Source organism: Leucoraja erinacea, chromosome 6, assembly GCF_028641065.1.
Source record: "Leucoraja erinacea ecotype New England chromosome 6, Leri_hhj_1, whole genome shotgun sequence".
NCBI lineage: Eukaryota > Metazoa > Chordata > Chondrichthyes > Rajiformes > Rajidae > Leucoraja > Leucoraja erinaceus.
Window position 1 is genome coordinate 41,341,844 of NC_073382.1, and position 19,894 is coordinate 41,361,737.

At 45.4% G+C, this 19,894-nt stretch overlaps 1 protein-coding gene and 1 non-coding gene across 2 annotated transcripts in view; both read left to right on the forward strand.

Annotated features, from left to right (window-relative positions):
- The window catches only part of LOC129698002 (glypican-6-like), a 738,013-nt gene that overhangs the window by 120,669 nt on the left and 597,450 nt on the right, over window positions 1-19,894 (forward strand). The gene's annotated exons all lie outside the window — the stretch shown is intronic.
- trnav-cac (transfer RNA valine (anticodon CAC)) lies at window positions 4,312-4,381 on the forward strand. Its single transcript has one exon. It is a non-coding gene; the product is annotated as a tRNA-Val (tRNA).

Consider the following 19,894-nt stretch of genomic DNA (forward strand, 5'->3'; position numbering starts at 1 on the left):
CCAGAAGTATGGGAAATGGTATTTTGTGTATTAAATGTATGAAGCATATAATAAAGCTTTGGCATATTTTTTGGGGGTGGGGAGAGAAAACAATTGTTACAAGAGATTGATACAGGACTTCCACAGACCACAAAGGAATGTGCTATTGATCTGATCAATCACAACCACATCTTGAATGATGAATGTCGCACAAAGAACAAAGACTTTTACATTTCAAAATACATTTTACATTTTCAAAATGTATTTGGAATTTTTAAGCAACAAGTAAATTTATTTAAAAAGGTGTAAACAGCAGGATTTGATGGAAAATGTTCTTCAATTTATCCAAATATATTTTATTTGTGGCACCAGATAAAAATGGATACTTTGTAAACCATTTAAAATATTATCTGCATTACTATAACAGCACATTTAAAATATGAAAGTACCTGTTATTCTTCCAAGTCTGTTATTTATACAACTACAGTGTCCATTAGTTTGACTTATTTATCTGCATTGGATAAAGAAAATAAATTTCATTTATATTCTTTCAACAACTTAAAGGTATTTACTTTGCAGATTCCATAGGGACATTGGCAATGTAGTGGACCTTTGTGGGAAATACTCACTACCCTCACCAAATAACAGAACCCCATCACAGGAATTTGTTGGCTGACGTTTATCCCCAAGAACTCACGAAACCCATAGCTTACAAATTCTCTACACAATTCAGCTATTATTCATTTAAGCTTTGTTGATGCTACCCGGTGATGGTTCCTGTAACTTATCTTTTCAAGGCTACTGCTCGATTTAGGTTGATTTTCAAGTAATGGTACTTCAACATAAATGTATTTGGCTACACAATGGGGATGTACATATGTATAAAACAAGGACTAGTGCAGTGATACAGGATTGACTGGCATGCATCCCGATTGTAAACCAGTGATATTGGGCAGGAGCTGAGCAAGGGTGACCCATCAAAAACACACTGCTAGTGGGGCTATCAATATCCCATTTTGGAGAAAGGAGAGTGAAAGTCAAGGGAGAGACTTCCCCAAAGTATAATCCAGTATCTAAAAGCCCATTTACAAGAGGAATGGGAGGAACCCCTCTCTGCTCCCCTTAAAGTTCCAGGATTCTAATGGGCTTGCTTTAAATTCCATACACATCTGAATACAATATTAGCATGCACGATAAAATCCACTAACTCCACCCTCTTAAATGAAGTAGAATTAAAGCCAGCTTGTATCACCATATAATTATTGGCAGTGACCCCACATGGTTATTCCTGTGAAGTCGGAAAGGGGATTTTAAATTGTGAAATAGATTTCCAAACATAGCTTGGATAATTAGCACTTTATCACAGCAGCATAGTTTGGTTTCATTTCAATGTAGTCATGGAAAGAGTGACAAAAGGAAAATATATGTCTTATTGACCAGATGAATGAAACCAAAAGCCCCAAAATGAATCAAACTACACCCTGATAATTTTAAGTCTATGTATTTGATGCAGGCATATTATTGCACTATGATGTTCCCAGTTTCCCACCTCACCTGTCTTGCGCACAATCAGTACATTAGAGTCTTACAGCGTGGAAACAGGCCCTTCAGCCCAACTTTCCTACACCAGCCAACAGGTACCATCAAGATTTATTCCCACCTGCCTGTGTTTGGCCCATATCCCTCTACACCTGTCCTATTCATGTACTTGTCTAAATGTTTCTTAAACGTTACGAACCTGTACCTGCCTCAACTACTTCCTCCGGCTGCTCATTCCAAACAACCTTTGTGTGAAAAAGATACCCTTCAGATTCCTATTAAATCTTTCCCCCTCACCTTAAACCTATGTCCCCTGGTTTTGATTCCCCTATTCTGTGCAATCTGCAGATTTTCTTACAGTGTACAACATCTATTCCTCTCATGATTTTGTACACTGTACGATCACTCCTCATCTTCCTGAGCTCCAAGGAATAGAGTCCCAGCCTGCTCAACCACTCCCTATAGCTCAGCCCTCGAATCCAGGCAACATCCTTGTAAATCTTCACTGCACCCTTTCCAGCTTGACAACGCCTCTCCAATAACATGGTGCCAAAAACTGAACACAATACTGAATCAAATACAGTTTTCTAATAATACACTACATCCCAGGGGGAATATGCAAACTTCATGCACAAAGTACTGGAGATCATGATTGATCCCAGGTTGCTAGAACTGTGAGGGAACAGCTTTGCTTGTGGCATCACTGCACGTCCAGTTTCTTTCTAGTGAAGGATCGCAGATCCAAAATGTTATTTTTCCATTTCTAAAAACGATAACTGTCTCTTATCTCAACTACTTTTACCCTCTGCTTTATAATCCAATTTTTGAATCACTGACCTCACCCCCGTTTTCAAATTCTGTTTTCTTCCCCCAGCCTGATGCCTTTGTAATAATTTCCTTAAAATTCAGCACATTTGATCCTTCTGTGCCTAATCTGAATGCTAGTCTTCTCCAGAGCCAGTGGAAGGTGGGGTGGACACTCCACAACAGTAATGGCTGCAACATTAAAATAATATACAAATTACACTGGAAAGAATGTGTTTGGAGTTTAGAGACACAGCTTGGAAACAGGCCCTTCAACCCACCGAGTCCCCGCTGTTCAGCCATCACCCCTGTACACTAGCAGTATTCTACACACTAGGGCCAATTTACAATTTTTACCAAAGCCAATTTCCTTACAAACCTGTACGTCTTAGGAGTGTGGAAGGAAACTGGAGCATCTGGAGAAAACCCACGCAGTTACAGGAAGAACATGCAAACATCGTACAGACAACATCCATAGTCGGGATCGACCCCGAGTCTCTGGCGCTGTAAGGCAGCAACTCTACTGCTGTAACTCTGTGCCGCCCATTAAGATGGTACAGCCTTAGCCTTTCAATATCCATGCTCCAACAATGGTTTTAGTTCGGAAATATAAATATTCACATGGGAATCATTAAAGAGCATCAGCATTGAAGATCTAGCCACTGCGATGATGGGGGATTTCAATACGCAGGTAGACTGGGAAAATCAGGTTGGTTCAGGACCTCAAGAAAGAGAGTTTGTAGAGTAAATAAGTAAGTAAGTAAGTTTATTGGCCAAGTATTCACGTACAAGGAATTTGCTTTGGTGCTCCGCCCACAAGTAACAACATGACATACAGTGACAGTTTAGAATGACTCTGAAAACACTAAACATTAATAATAATAAGACATTAATGATAAAACACCATTGATCAAGCATTTGAACCAACAAAATACCAGATGAAAAAGAGGCTACAGATTTTTGGCTGTTGAGTAGAGCAACTACTCATGGATAAAAACTGTTTTTATGTCTGGCTGTGGCAGCTTTGACAGTCCGGAGTCACCTTCCAGAGGGAAGTTGTAAACACGAGCCAAAGTCATTGTGTGGTTTGAACACATCTTTAATAAACACTTGGCAGCACTAGGACAACTGGTTGTCAATACACAAAAAAGCTGGAGAAACTCAGCGGGTGCAGCAGCATCTATGGAGCGAAGGAAATAGGGGCCTATTTCCTTCGCTCCATAGATGCTGCTGCACCCGCTGAGTTTCTCCAGCTTTTTTGTGTAACCTTCGATTCTCCAGCATCTGCAGTTCCCTCTTAAACACTGTGTATACGCCACTGCGTTATCTCTTCAAGATATGCCTACCTTGAAGAAGTTCTCCTCTTCTCTCCGGAGCCTATTTCCTTCGCTCCATAGATGCTGCTGCACCCGCTGAGTTTCTCCAGCTTTTTTGTGTAACCTGGTTGTCAATACATCCTAGCTGCTCTAACTCAAGTACTCAAGGGGTGTTGTGGAGTTAGTGGTAGTGGCCTGTGTGTGATTGGCTCACATGCACTATCAATCTACATCCTTCCCCCTTGGGATTAAGTGTGGAAAGTGCACCCATGCCATGGAGTTAAACATACTCGCCATATCTGTCTGGTGGTCTGCTAACACGTCCCGAGCGCGTGCGGACCCAACCCTCCCCTCCCTCTCCTGAAAGATGGGACGGAGATCCAGGAGGCGAGAATGACGCGGGAGAGAGGCTTGCGGGGATTAAATGGGGAAACATGCGGTAGGTGAGGCCCCGTGGTTAGTTGAGACCAAGGGACGAGGAGGGGTGTAAGACATGTGGGGACGGGTAGGAGACATCGCAGAAGGCAGCTGGAACTGGACCAGTGGAGCATAGGGACCAGCAGGCAGTGGGCGGGGTTCCCTCACAGCAAGCAGGTGTTGTCGACTTCTCCGGTAAACCGCTCCCTCACAGTCCACCATGTATAATCGAGGTTCGTCAGTCGTGCTGACAACAGTTTCTGTAGTGTAGTTATCACGTTCGCCTCACATGCGAAAGGTCCCCAGTTCGATCCTGGGCAGGAACACCATACCCTCGTCATTGCGAGATGAATACTTCAAAGAGGCACACAGCGGTCACCCAGGGGCCGATTCCACACTGTAACGCGCTCGTGGTCTGTTCTACTGGCCAGGGATGGCCGAGTACATCCGGGACCGCATAGCCTCCTGTCCCATTTGCAACAACCTTGTGCCTCATCAGCAGCGGCAGCCCCTTCTGCATCAACCTCAACCAGCACTGCCCTGGATGTCGCTGGCAGCAGACATTTTCAAATGGTTCGGAAAGCACTATCTCGTTCTGGTCCCATATCCCTGACTGGGTTGTTTGAATCAGGTTTGGGTTTTGTGTCCATTGAAAAATTAAAACTATTTTTGAACTTGAACCTGGTTTTTGAATTATGTTATGCGGCTCTGAAGTACCTGCATTCGGGAGTCGTAACAACAGCACACATTTTTAAAATATGAGAAAAACCTCAAATTTTCCAAATAGTAAATTGTCCAATCAAAGCACATTTGACATTGCGTCGGACGCCGATTGACCAATCACGCTCTTTGTTTCATGGTACTAGGCAGCGAGCACTCTGGGATCAGAGCTGACTCCGAATAACATCAAAACAATAGCAAGGTTTTGAAGGAATAAAGGTAATGCTAACCTTGCTGATAATTTTGTTTTACAATTGATTTATTTTTGTAAAGTTATGATGTGAACTGTTAAATAAAAATGTAGAGCTAGGTATAGGATTAGGGTCAGTCAGTCAGTCGGTCGGGCTGTCGGTCGGGCTGTCGGTTGGCCGGTGAGTGCTGTGAAGGGTCGGTCGAGTTGTCGGGCCGGCCCGTGGATGCTGTGAAGGGTCGGTCGGGCTGTCGGTTGGCCGATGTTGCAGCGAGCAGGCGGATGGACTGACGGATCCGGCACTATGGGGGTGCTGTAGGCGGCCCGGGTAGTATGGAGGGCAGTGCTGCTCCCCACCATCATCACCATGACGATCCAGAAGGACATGCTGGCCAAGGTGGACGCACTGAACGGCCACACTTACTGAGCCCGCAGCCAGTCCCAAAGTGGCGGCAGTTCAGGAAGGATGGTGAGTTAGGGTTAGGGTTAGGCTAGTAATTATATATAATTACTGTCATAATCACGTCATATATATAGAGAGAGGGGGGGGTACAGAGGGGGGGGGGAGAGGAAAGGGGGGGGGGGGGGGTGTACTGAGAGGGGAGGGGGAGAGGTGGGGAGCAGGGAGGGGGAGGGAGGGTGGAGGGAAGGGGGTAGGGGTGTGTGGAGGGGAGGGGGTTTAGGGGAGGAATGGGGGGGGAGGGGATGGAGGGGGGGGGGGGGGAGAGGAAAAGGGGAGAGGAGAGAGAGAGAGGGGGGAGAGGAGCGGGAGAGGAGAGGAGAGGGGGAGAGGAGAGGAGAGAGGGGGGGGGAGGAGAGGGGGAGAGGAGGGGGGGAGGGGGAGAGGGAGGGGAGAGGAGAGGGGGGGAGAGGAGGGGGGGGAGAGGAGAGAGGGGGGGGGGAGAGGAGAGGAGAGGGGGGGGGGGGGAGAGGAGAGGGGGGGGGGGGGAGAACCTAAAAAACATTTTAGAACCAAAAAAAGACACATTCTGCAAGCATTGTAGAACCAAAAGAGACACTTTTTGCAAACATTTTAGAACCAATAAACACTTTTTGCAAAACATTTTAGAACCAATAGACACATTCTGCAAGCGTTTTAGAACCACTAAGAACACAAACATTTGAGTAGACATGTGTTCAGTGTTACAGCTCAGAGAAACGTGACCCTCTGCCTTCCTCCAGCTTGCAGACACTGATTGAGGCACACCATGTCCTGGTTTTATAGTCCCTCCCCCCTGCCGCTAGTCCCTACCCCATGCCGCCAGCAGGGGCAGCAGAGAGAATGGTAAATTTTGTAAAATCATTAATATCTCTGTCATTTTTCATCGACGGGAAAAATCCTCAGCACACATATACGGCGATGGAGGGCTCTGTGCAAGGTGGCTAAAAATGACGGCCGTAGGTGGCGGCGTTCTCTCGGAAATCGCAGCACAGATGGCCAAAACCGGTCAAGAACAGACTTTTAGTAATATATAGAGGGAGGGAGGGGATGGAGGGGAGAGAGAGAGGGGGGAGAGAGGGCGGGATGAGCAGAGAGGGGGGGAGGAGAGAGGGGTGAGAGGGAGGGAGAGGGGGGAGAGAGAGGGAGAGGGGGGTGTCCTGAGGGGGGGTGAGGGGGGGGAGCAGGGAGGGGGAGGGTGGGTGGAGGGAAGGGGGCAGGGGTGTGTGGAGGGGAGGGTGGGTTAGGGTAGGGACGGTGGGGGAGGGGATGGGAGGGGAGGAGGTGGAGAAAAAGAGGGGAGAGAGGGAGAGGAGAGGGGGGGGAGAAGGGAGGGAGAGGAGAGAGGGGAGGAGGAGAGGAGGGGGAGGGGGGAGGAGAGAGGGGGAGGAGGGGAGGGGGAGAGGGGGGAGAGAGGGGGAGGGGGAGGGGGTGAGAGAGAAGGGGGGAGAGAAAGGGGGGAGAGAAAGGGGGTGGGGTGTGAGAGGGGGGCGAGGGTGAGGGCGAGAGGTGGGGAGCAGGGAGGGTGGAGGTAGGGGTGTGTGGTGGGGGAAGTGAGTTTAGGGGAGGGACGGTGGGGGAGGAGATGGATGGAGGGGGAGGGCGAGGGGAGAGGGGGGAGGGGAGAGAGGGGGAGGGGGAGAGAGGGGAGGGGGGGGGAGGAGAGGGGGAGGGGAGGAGGGGGGGGGGGGGGGAGAGGAGGGGGGGAGTGGGGGGGAGGAGGGGGGGGGAGGGGGAGGGGGAGGGGGGAGGGAGAGGGGGGGAGGGGAGGGGGGGGGGAGGGGGGGGGAGGGAGAGGGGAGGAGGGGGGGGAGGGAGGGGGAGGGGGGGAGAGGGGGGGAGGGAGAGGGGAGGAGGGAGGGGAGAGGGGGGGAGAGGGAGGGAGAGAGAGAGAGAGAGAGAGAGAGAGAGACAGGGGGGGAGCGAGAGAGAGAAAGAAGAGAAGGATAGGGAGGGAGAGAGAGGTGGGGAGAGAGAGAAACCCAAACCCCTCAAACAACCATTTGCAGGCAATGCTTTTTCATTTCAAACTGACCATATTTTATTTTCAAACCACATTAAGGGTACTTACTCACAGGTATGAAGAAATGTGTTCAGTGTCATTCAGAGCTCAGAGTGCCCTCCATGCTGCAGAGTAATTGAGGCACACCACTTGCAGAGACTGATTGAGGCACCTCACTTCCTGGTTTTATAGTCCCTCCCCCTCAGGAGGGGCAGCAGTGAGAATGGGGAATTGTGTAAAAACATTAATATCTCTGTCATTTTTCTTCGACGGGAAAAATCCTCGGCACACATGCGGTGGAGGGGGGCTCTGAGCAAGTTGGCCAAAACTGACGGCCGTAGGTGGCGCCGTTCTCTCGGAAATCGCAGCACTAAAGCGGTCAAGAACAGAGATTTAGTAATATAGATATGTGGTATAATAATATATGGTTTAAATAGATAGCTGCTCAGAATTAGACTCCCCATGGAGTAATATGAGTATTAAACACTAGATGGCATTTACTTTTTCGATCTCCTTTTCTAATTAGCGTAACTAATTAATGTGCAACTTTTGGCACTGACAAGTTATGACTTCCTTCTCAATTACTTTTTATCTGCATCTGTGCAAAATTTCAAGTAGTTCCCAGACATGGTTAAATTCTAGACACATTTTCGATGCTCGGCCCACAGCCTATGGCATTTAAGAGGCTTGTAGATAGACACATGCATATGCTGGTAATGGAGGGATATGCGTCATGTGAAAGCAGAGATTATTTTGTGTTGGCATCATATTTAGCAAAGACATTGTGGGTCAAAGTGCCTGTTCCTGTGCTGTTCTGTGTTTTATGTTCTAAATGGATCAGTGTTTCTAGATTCCCCATTTAAAACAAAATCATCCGTATGTGAGCTTCGTCTGCAAGGTCAGCATTTATTGGATTTCTAATTGGCCTTGAGAAGGTGGTGAGGTGTGACCTTCTTGAATCACTGCTGTCCTTTTCCCACATTGGGACAGCGCAGTTGAATTGTTGCCTTACAGCGCCAGAGACGCTAGTTCAATCCCGACTACAGGTGCTCTCTGTACGGAGTTTGTCCCTTCTCCCTGTGAGCGTGAGAGTTTTCCCTGGATGCACCTGTTTCCTCCCGCATTCTAAAAATATGCAGGTTTGGAGGTTAATTGGCCTATGTAAATTGTCCCTCATGAGTAGGCTAGAGCTAATGTACGGGGATCGCTGGTAAACGCGATTCAATGAGCCTAAGGGCTTGTTTCCAACCTGTATGTTTAAACTAAAATTAAACTAAAGCAATTGGTCATGGATTTTCAGCTTTTAGATCCAGTGGTAAAGGGGGAAAGGTAATATATCTCTAACAGAGATATGTACAATTTAAAAGGTAACCTGGAAGTTGTTGGACATTCTGTGGTCTGGTCATTTCAGTGGCTTTTCCTAAAAATTGTTTTAACAAACAATGGCAAGAGATGAAGAGGAGATTACCCGTGCCCCTGGTTGATACTCACATCATGATACATCATGGGTCTTAGTTGATCCTGATACCATGACACTTCATGGGTCTTGGCTGAAGTTGAGAACTACCCATGCAACGCTATCCTACTTATATGCTCTTGCACCACTATCTCTGGTAGGTCTGTCCTATTAGATTAGTGAGATTAGATTTACCCGAGGATGTTGTGGTGGAGTTTGTCACATTGTAAGGTTTAATTCTGTGATGTTGTCAGGCCGTTGCTTCATTGGCCTATGGAACTTTTTTCTCAATTTACAGTATACCTCAGTCCCCCAATGTTTATGAGGAGTATTTGGGGTGATTTTATTTTGTCAGAATTCAATGCCTCGGCCAGCGACAATTAGTCCCACTGGTTTTATCCTTTTTTCCTGTTGGACATAGCAGTCGTGATAAAGCCTAATGACAATTTCAGAGGGCAGTTAAAATCAACTTCAGTGCTGCGACTACAGTGTCTTGTTTAATGCAGAATGACGGAAAAATAGCAGCTCAACTGCCCTAAAGGTTTAGTGATTGAGGTATGCAATCCAAGAGATCCAAGAGACTGCAATGCTGGAATCTGGAGCAATAAACAATCTGCTGGAGGAACTCAGTGGGTTGAGCAGTGTCTGTGGGGGTGGGGGGGAGGGAGGGAGAGAGGAGTTGTCAATTTAGGTTGAAACCCTACCTGAGGACTGAGGCTGTAGCCCAGGAGAATGTAATTAGCAGCCATGTCGCTGAGCAGAATTGAAATGTAAAGTAAATTAAATTATGTACAAATCCTATTTTAACATGCCAAAAATAAAGGGATTGGAATTTTCTGAGGTGATACTGCTTATTTGGTGTGCAACAACAGTAAAACAATCGGATCATTTGATTTTGGAAAAAAAAACTAACGTAACTTTGGATTTAATATAGTGAGCCTGTCCTGTGGAGTGCGGTTTACATTCCTGGCAATCAGGTTTTACTTAGTTCCCTTTGCTGACTTTTAAGAATCAGATTGTTTTGTAGAAGCACTTTCATTTATAATTTCTACATATACTAAGAGGGTTGAAAGTTTGAGTTTTTGTTAAAAAAGTAGAAAAGCACTGAGAAGGCATTGAAGGCCTGCTGAACTTAAAAATTCCCACTTTCAGAAATATGCGATGCAGTGAATGTTTGGAATAAATGTTACAGTAAGATTGATTCATTCAGTTCTTGAAAAGTTGTATGTCACAGTAATTGCTGTGCTTCAGGCTCACATAGTCGATCTGTTTTATTTTCCGTGTGTTTATCTAAATATATCTTTCAATCTTAAATAAATACAGAAAATAATTGAATGAATGGAAGTTTATAGTTATTTATGTGCTAAGGTATAAAGCTCAAGAGGACAGATTTTCTTCATGCACAACTTGTTATGGTTTAAATGATAAGTGCGTTATAGGAATACAAGTCTTTCACTCTTTGCACAGCAAATATAGTTGTGTTCTCCGTCCATGTAAAGAAACCCTACTTTTGCGCTGAATCGTACACTTTATGCCATGTTAATTATGTATTCTGTTCACGTTACATGTTCCTTCAATAATTAAAATTATACAAATTAAACCAAACTCTGTTTATATGCAGATTAAAGAAAGTTTCAGTTGCACTGCAGCAATTTTGATGTGCCAATTTTCATCTACAGTGTCATGATCAAAGATTTTTTTTCCTGGTGCTTTTAATTAGTTTGTCTTCCTAAGAATGAGGGCGGCACAGTGGTGCCCTGGTAGAGTGGCTACCTTATAGCGCCAGATACCCGTGTTTAATTTTGACTGGTGCTGTCTGCACCGAGTTTGTACGTTCTCCCTGTGACTGCATGGGTTTTCTCCAAGTGTCCTAGTCTCATCCCACACTCCAAAGACGTACAGGTTTGTAGGTTAATTGGTTTCTGTAAATTATAAAATGTCCCTAGTGTGTAGGATAGTGTACAGGGTTATCGTTGTCAGGTTTGGCTTGGTGCATATAAGGGTCTGTTTGCACATTGTATCTCTAAAGTAAAGGCTGGTAGCCCTGTCTCACGGTGCGACTCCACCCACGAGTGGAAGAAAAGATCAAACTCGTGGTTGTCTACGAAATTCCAAGTTTATGTTCACGAGTTTAAACGAGTTCCCACGTGTATGTCTAAGTTTGCCGTTTAATTCTCATTTCTGCAATGTACCAGGTTCCTCTCCCGAGTTACTCTTGAGCCGACAACTACTACCGATGTGTGGAAAAATCATCACATGGTAAAAATGATGCCATGCAGTTTTTTTTTCTCACTATAAAAGACCTCCCATGTTTAAATTTCTTAGGGTTACGGAATCAAGGGATATGGGGAGAAAGCAGAAACGAGGTACTGATTTTGGATGATCAGCCATGATCACATTGAATGGCAATGCTGGCTCGAAGGGATGAATGGCCTACTCCTGCACCTATTTGCTATGTGTTCATACCGTTTAAATGTTTTGACATGAGTTTCAGGATTCCAGCACCTGTTTTTTCTAAATCCCTTTCCCTCTATTTCTCTTGGGCTTTTCCACTCTTTCCCCAACTCCTATCTACTCCATCTGCCAGTCCATCTGAGTGTAGATATGAAGTTCTTCTTGGCTGTCTACCTGAAGGACTGTCACCTTCTCCTGATGTGTCGGTGAGTGGTCGAATGGGGCTCAGGTTGGAAATTGATGTGAATGCGGGCAGATATGAGTTTGAGGTGAATGAGCGTTTGACGGCTGGCTCAGTGGGCCGAAGGGCCTGTTTCCGCCCTTTGGGACATTTTCATCAGGTGTGTGCGCTGTCATACGCGAAGCTTCGCTATTTGTAAAGGTTTCTTGTATAATGTACTTTTTTAAACTCACTGAACCCAAGTTTTGGGATTTTTCTATATATAGGCTAACGGTTAGTACATTTCTCACCCCTGTTTATTCATCGCTCGGCAGACTGTATTTCGGGGATCTCGCCTCACACTTGATTCATTGGCCACGTTATCATATCCTGCACTGTTTTATCTGTGACTGCGGATGGTAGCGAATGACCTCAAAGGATATTTCCCTTTGTGTTGGCAATGTTTTGCAATTGGTTTATTTTTCACATAAAGGGAATTTATTTTTGAGAGTGGGTGTGGATCATTTCATTTTCAAATAATCTTATTCAAACAAGAGATGGACACAAAAAGCTCCGGGTCAGACGGCATCTCCGGAGAAAAGGAATAGGCGACGCTTCGGGTCGAGACTATTTTTCCTCGATGCTGCATGACCCGCTGAGCTACTCCAGCTTTTTGTGCCTGTCTTCGGTGTAAACCACCATCTGCAGTTCCTTCCTACACTTATTCAAACAGGAATGTATTCACTCACCTTTTTTTACTCACCTTTTTTCTCTCTGTCCAGCTGCTGAGTTAACTCAATGGGTCACGCAACAATTCTGGATAAAAGGAATCGGTGATGTTTGAAGGAAGGAAGTTTGGAAGGAAGGAATTGCAGATGTTAGTTTAAACCAAGGATAGACACAAAATGCTCGCGTAACTCCACGGGCCAGGCAACATCTCTTGAGAAAAGGAGTAGGCGAAGTTTCGGGACGGGACCCTTCTTCAGGCTAAGACCCAGCCTGAAGAACGATCTCGACCCGAAACATCACCTATTTCTTTTCTCCAGAGATGCTGCCTGACCAGCTGAGTTAGTCCAGATTTTTGTGTCTGTCTTTGGTTTAAACTAGTATCTGCAATTCCTTCCTTCAAATTTTTAGAGCAGTTTGTTTCAAGAAACAATCCTTCCAAAATTGCTCACACTTGTTGCATTTGCCTCTTTAACTTGAGATGAACCACATTAAGATTGCATCTGTGAAAGGCTTCTCGCTTTTCCAACGAAAACCAGGACAACTCAATGAAGCTGCATCAACTCAACATTGTCCTGCATTGAATGTTTGGTTTGATTGAGCTGCATCACTAAAACTGATCCGTGCCCTTCCCCTGGAGTTAGTAATACTAAAGGCCATGCTGTGCTAAGGCAACGGGTGTCCATTTGAACTGCATTTGTTCAAGGTCTGGCATCAATCATTGAAAGGCATTACTCACTGAAAATGAATTGTTAGATCACTGCAAATCTTTCCATTAAAGTCTGACTAATCTTCAACATTTCACTTCTAGCACCCAGGCCAAACCCACGAGTTACTCACGAGTCACTACGGTAAACCCACGGGCTACTACGGTATTACAACGAGTTTAAAAGTTTCACATTTTTCCTTCAAGAGTAAATTTGACTAGTGGAAATCTTTCAACATGTTGAAAAATTTTCACGAGTTAACAAGTTTCCCGAGTACCTGCCGTTAGCGTTACGAGTCGTTAAGTTACATCCACGAGTTCCGACGTTCCTGCTACGTTAATTCTACGTGATTACCACAAGTTTGATTTGTTTTTAACTCGGTATCACTCGTGGGTGGACTCGCACCGTGAGACAGGGGTTTTAGAGATTTATTTTCCACTCATTGCTCTTTCATTTGTTTTATTAAATACATTTTCCTTCCTTGTGGCTTTCTGTTCTTCTCTATTTTCCACAGACCTCACAACAGAACATCCCTCCTTCTAACTGATAATTAACCAATTATTCACTAGTGTTGCTAATGTTACTGTAACAGGATACTCCTCTTGTTGCCCCATCTCCACTATATCTGTTTTTTGAAATGGGTTTTTCCGCTCAGGACATCTGAAAAGTTCTCCTTTTTCAGAAAACATGGTTTCCACTCTACACCAGGCCGCGGTGTTTGAACCGGTCCGTTTGCGGGGTTCGGTGAGCCACGGGACTGGTTGTACCATTGCCCGGTGGGGTATCGCCTCAGCGCAGAGGGAGAAGAGGAGGGAAGAGACTGCAGCCCTAAGATTTTTGCCTCCACCACAGTGAGGAGGTGCTTGGAGGACTCACTGTGGTGGATGTTAATTTGTGCTTATTGTTGTTTATTATTGTATTATTGTATGTATGACTGCAGGCACGAAATTTCGTTCAGACCGTAAGGTCTGAATGACAAGAAAGAAAATTCTAATTCTAATTCTGTGGTTGATGAAATCCTCACCTACATCTCCTCCATTTCCCATTCTTCTGCTCTCATCCCCCACCTCCCCCAGACAGAAGTAGTGTTCCCTTGGTCCTAGTCATTTCTGTCAGCTGCAATGTCATCTCATCGCCTCTTCTTCTCATCCTTTCAGCTTTCTTCAGGGAACACTCTCTGGTGAGACCCTAGTTTGCTCATTCCCTCCATCCCGAAGCACTTTCCTCTGCAACCATCGGAGGAACAATACTTGTTGCTACACCTCCTCCCTCATCTCCATTCAGAGATTTAAACAGCCATTCCAAGTGTGGTGGAGATTCATGTGGACCTCCTCCACCCTTGTCTGCAACATTCTATTCTCTCGATGTGGTCTCCACTGTTGATGCCAAGCGCAGACTATGTGACTGCTTTGCCGAGCACCTGTGCGCTGTCTACCATGGCCATATAGAACTGGTTGCAAATGATGTTAGTTCCTCTCCACATTTATATGTTCTTGGACTCCCCCACTGCCAAGGTGAGACCAAATGCAAAGTAGGGGAACAATGTCTCATATTGTGTCAAAATAGTGTAAAACCTGATGGCATGAATATTGAATTCTCCAGTTTCAAATCACCTACAAAGTTCGATCCTGACGTTGGGTGCCATCTGTGCGGAGTTTGCATGTTCTCCCTGTGACAGCCTGGATTTTCTCTGGGTGATCTGGTTTCCTCACACATCCAAAAGACGTGTGGGTTTGTAGGTTAGGTGGCCTATGTAAAAATTACCACTAACATGTAAGGAGTGGATGGGAAAATGAAATAACGTAGAACTAGTGTGAATGGATGATTGATGGTTGGTGTGGATGATGGACTGAAGGGCTGTTCTCTAAACTAAACTAAACTTTGTCTTCAATATCAAGAAAACACTTGGTTTAAAATAACAGGACTAAAAGGCAAAAATATCTCATTTGAATTGACTGCCAGGTCTAAAATCTCTACAAAAAGATGGTTGCAGGGGGGAATGAATGCACTAGCTGTCAATATTTCCTTTATCCCAAATAAAATGGAAAAGTCAAAATGTAATGCAGCCATTCGTGAAGATAGGAAAATAAGTTACAGGGCTGACAGTCCTATTAACATGGTTTCAGTTATCAAAGTAATGCTGGATATCATTTGTACCCCAAAGCAGTGCCTTTGGGGTACAAAACTCGATGTTGTTGCAGATTCCTCTGTTGCCTCTAACTACATCTTTTTTAGCGATGGGCATGGTTTTTGCTACATAGGGAGATTATTATCAACCTATTCTACACCCATCAGTATGGTAGGCAAGACGATATTTTTTGCAGGGTACAGTCTTAAATCATTCTGAGCCCATGATATTTACTATCTCTTCAAAAGTCTGCTATCTCCAAATCCCGTTTTGTATTGGCCCTGTAAATGATTGAATTACGAGTAAGTGTAGTTATGCCCCGTAGTTACTGATGTGCATTGGAGGCATCAAATCCCAAAGTACAGCAGCAAATATAACTCAACTTATCCTTCCACAGATATTGCCTGACCTGTTGTGTCGTACTGTTTTTAACCTCCCAACATCAGTACTCAATACTCTTGACTGATAAAGGGTAATGTGCCGGTAGTCTTTTTGACCACCCTATCTAGCTGTGATGCCATTTTCAGGGAACTATGTACCTGCACTCCTAGGTCCCTCTGCACTACAACACTCCCCAGAGCCTTCCCATTCACTGTATTGGGCCTGCCCATGTTAGACTTCCAAAATGGTAAAATCTTGCATTTCTCTGTATTAAATTCCATCAACCACTCCTCAGCCCATCTGGCCAACCGATCAAGATCCTGCTGCAATTTTTGACAACTTCAGGGCTACCAGCTCTCAAGCAATCTCTCACACCCTCACGCTGATCAGAAATTTGTCACGCTCTGTGGTGAGAAATTCTGTGATCAACGAAAATGTCAAAACTCGGATAAACTGCATGGTCCGCGGGGTGTTGGAGAGCCGGGGCTGAGGGAGGGATGGGATCAGAACCAGCGGCGGGAACAGATGTGAGGAGCCGGGACTGGCGAGTGTTTGCCGGGGCTGTCGAGTGTTTGCGGGGCTGGCGAGTCGCTCGAGAGAGAGAGGGAGAGAGAGAGAGAGAGAGAGAGAGAGAGAGAGAGAGAGAGAGAGAGAGAGAGAGAGAGAGAGAGAGAGAGAGAGAGAGAGAGAGGGAGAGAGAGAGGGGGAGGGAGAGAGAGAGGGAGAGAGAGAGAGAGAGAGAGAGAGGGAGAGTGATAGAGAGAGGGAGAGAGAGAGAGGGAGAGAGAGGATGGAGAGAGAGAGAGGGGAGAGAGGGGAGGGAGAGAGAGGGGGGAGAGAGAGGGGAGGGAGAAGAGAGGGGAGAGAGAGAGGGGAAGAGAGAGAGGAGAGAGAGTTAGGGGAAGAGAGGAGGGAGAGAGAGGAGAGAGAGAGGAGAGAGGGAGAGGGGGGGAGAGAGGAGAGAGTGAGAGAGGGTGACAGAGAAAGAGGAGAGGGAGAGGGAAAGAGACGGAGAAGAGGGCAGAGAGGGGGGGAGAGAGAGAGGGGAAGAGAATAGAGAGAGGGGGGGAGAGAGATAGAGAGATGAGGAGGAGAGGGAGAGTGGAGGAGAGAGAGAGGGGGAGAGAGGGGGAGAGAGGAGAGAGAGAGGGGGAGAGAGAGGGGGGATGAGAGGAGACAGAGCCCTCCAGTGGTGATCACAACAGGAGAGAGGGGAAGAGAGAGAGAGAGAGAGGGAGAGAGGGGGACAGAGAGGAGAGGGGGGTGAAGAGAGAGAGAGGGGAGGGAGAGAGTGGGGGAGAGGGGGATGGAGAGAGAGAGGGGGAGAGAGGAGTGAGAGGGAGAGGGGGATAGAGAGGCAGGGCTGCCAACTCCCATGCATTGAGCGTGAGAATCACGCATTTCACCAAATTCTCACGCTGATCACAAATTTCTCTTGCTCTGTTGTGAGAAATTCTGTGATAAACGAAAATTTCAAAACTCATATCAACTGCATGGGCCGCGGGTGTTGGAAGCAGAAGCAGCGGCGGGGACAGATGCGGACGGGGAGCGGGGCTGGCGAGTGTTTGCCGGGCTGGCAAGTCGCACACTGCAGCTCCAGCCATGGAGCAGCCTCAGTGCAAGAGTCCCGGGCCGTCGGAGGCCTCGAAGCGTTGCGCCGCTGCTGTGAGAGTCTCTGTGCCGAATTTACCCAGGTGACCGGCATGGAACAGGCTGCGGCTCGGTGCATCCTGGAGGACAACCAGTGGCTGCTGGAAGTAAGTACCAAGCACTGGGTAGAAACGGTGGAAGATAGTGGACTTCAAATGGGGGTGGTTGGTGAAAGCATCCTGCTTGCCTGCTAGATTTTCACTTAGGAAAATCTGCAGGAAAAATGTTCCCAATTTTGGGGGCGTTCAGAACCAGGGGTCACAGTTTAAGAATAAAGAGGGGGCCAGTTAGGACTGAGATGAGAACAAACTTTCTTCACGCAGAGAGTTGTGAATCTGTGGAATTCTCTGCCACAGAAGGCAGTGCAGGTCAATTCACTGGATGTTTTCAAGAGAGAGTTACATTTAGTTCTTGGGGCTAACGACATCAAGGGATATGGGGAAAAAACAGGAAAGAGGTACTGATTTTAGATGAATAGCCATGATCATATTGAATGGCAGTGCTGGCTCGAAGGGCTGATGGCCTATTCCTGCACCTATTTTCTAAGTTTCTATGCTTCAGTATATGGCAATAAAACTCGATCACTTGATTTTGAAGCATTCATGCATGGTGGAGGTATAATGTAGTCATAGAGTGATACAGTGTGAAAACAGGCCCTTCGGCGCAACTTGCCCACACCCGCCAACATGTCCCAGCTACGCCACCTGCTTTTGGTCCATACCTCCAAACCTGTCCTATTCATGTATCAGTCTAACTTTTTCTTAAATGTTGGGATGGTCCCTGCCTCAACTACCTTCTCTGGCAGCTTGTTCCATACACCCATCACCCTTTGTGTGGATAAAGTTACCCCTTAAAAAGGTTACCTCTTAAAAATGCTTCATACAAAAAAACATTGAAATTATACTTCTACAGTGCACTAAAACATGATTTTAATACATCACATTTCAAAAAGTTCCTATCCTGGGAGGGGGGACACCCTTCTTCCACACCCTCTCCCCACTTGGTTGCTCCACTCCCTCACCGGGTACCCCCAAGGCCAGTGATCAGTGATCGCTCAGCCTCCCCCCTTTCAAAAACGCTCCAATCCAATTTAAATCCAATATTGCATTCAAGTGTAAGTTAAAAGACTTGCTACAGTATGCACCATATTGCACAATTTCAAGCTGAAAAATGCAAATTTTCCGTACCAATGGGAGGGGGACGATGGTCCTCCTCCTTCCCCCCCCCCCTGCTCTGCTATGCTCCCTCGGAATTTCTCACTCCCAACTCTCACCCAATGTTGGCAGCCCTGCAACTTGTTGTTGCAATGTACAAAATGCAACAGCCAGTTTGTAAATGTGCAATTTCAGAAACAGTATGGTGATGATGATCAGATATTTGTTTCTGTAATGATAATTGAGAGGATGAATTTTGGCTAGGAAACCAGAAATGAATTCTCTGCTCTTTCTTTAAATAATGCTGTAGGATCTTTTGTACTTACCTGAGAGAATAGGCATAGATTCAGTTTTATTTCGAAGGCTGTAACAATAACAGTGCTGAACTCCCTTCTTTGTATTGCACTGGACTGTCAGGCAAACTATTTGTTTTCCGGTACTGAAATGGGATAATAATTAACCTAAAGTTCTCCAACTCAGAGCTGAGAATGAGAATTTTTGACAACTTTCTCCTTTCGTTTTTTTAACACAGAAGTTTGGGTCAGATGTTAAAAAACGTTTTAATTGAAACTGAATCCTGCTTGACTATGTTTTTGCGCAAACTAGGCGTAGCATTGGTTTGAGGTTTCCATTATTTATTAAAGGGTTTTATTGAAACTATAAATGTTCAGTTGAAGTAATTGCCAGTTTCCAACTTCTTTGCTTCAATTCCACTTAAGACCGGAATGTCTCTGTCTCTGTCTCCAACCCGTGACACCCTCAGATGGTTCCCAAATGGGTGTGACAAACTAATCCTCCAATATGCGCTCCAGATTTATTTATTCTCAGTTTGCAGCCTTTAAGAAGATTTCTCAAGATTGGATTGAGCAAATAAGGAGAAAATGTTCTTCCTGTCAGGGGGATCATTAACCAGAGGAGGCAAATTTAAGACAATAAACAAAAGGACTGGTGGGGCAATGAGGAGATTTATTGTTTAACTACTAAGCTGATCTGATCCATGATTCAGTGCTTGAAATAATGGTAGAACAAATTCATTTGAAACTTTCAATAGGGAGTAGAATAGGGGTCCCGGGGAAAATGGAGGAGGGCTGGCCAAATGTTGTGCCTTCCACCACAGTGATGAATGCTGTGGTGGATCTTTGTGTTACATTTTTATTGTGTTTTTGTGCGTTTTTTTTTCAATTGTACAGCTGCTGGCAAATTCATTTAACTTGCACGAATAAAACTGATTGCATTGATTGTACTTTAAAAGGAAAGCAAAGGAGGGCTATATTGAAGGAATTGGGAATTGGGACCTATGAGATGCCTCTTTTGGAGCTGAATGATTTTATGACTGACTATTTAAGCAGCAACTAAAACTACATAAAACCAAATGTTTGTCAAACAGCCTAAAATGAGTACAAACAATTTAAAGTTAATTCTAACTATGAAATCTAAAGTTTAGATTTTGGTCGCCCAATTATAGGAAGGATGTCAACAAAATAGAGCGAGTACAGAGGAGATTTACTAGAATGTTGCCTGGGTTTCAACAACTAAGTTACAGAGAAAGGTTGAATAAGTTAGGTCTTTATTCTCTGGAGCACAGAAGGTTAAGGGGGGACTTGATAGAGGTCTTTAAAATGATGAGAGGGATAGACAGAGTTGATGTGGATCAGCTTTTTCCTTTGAGAAT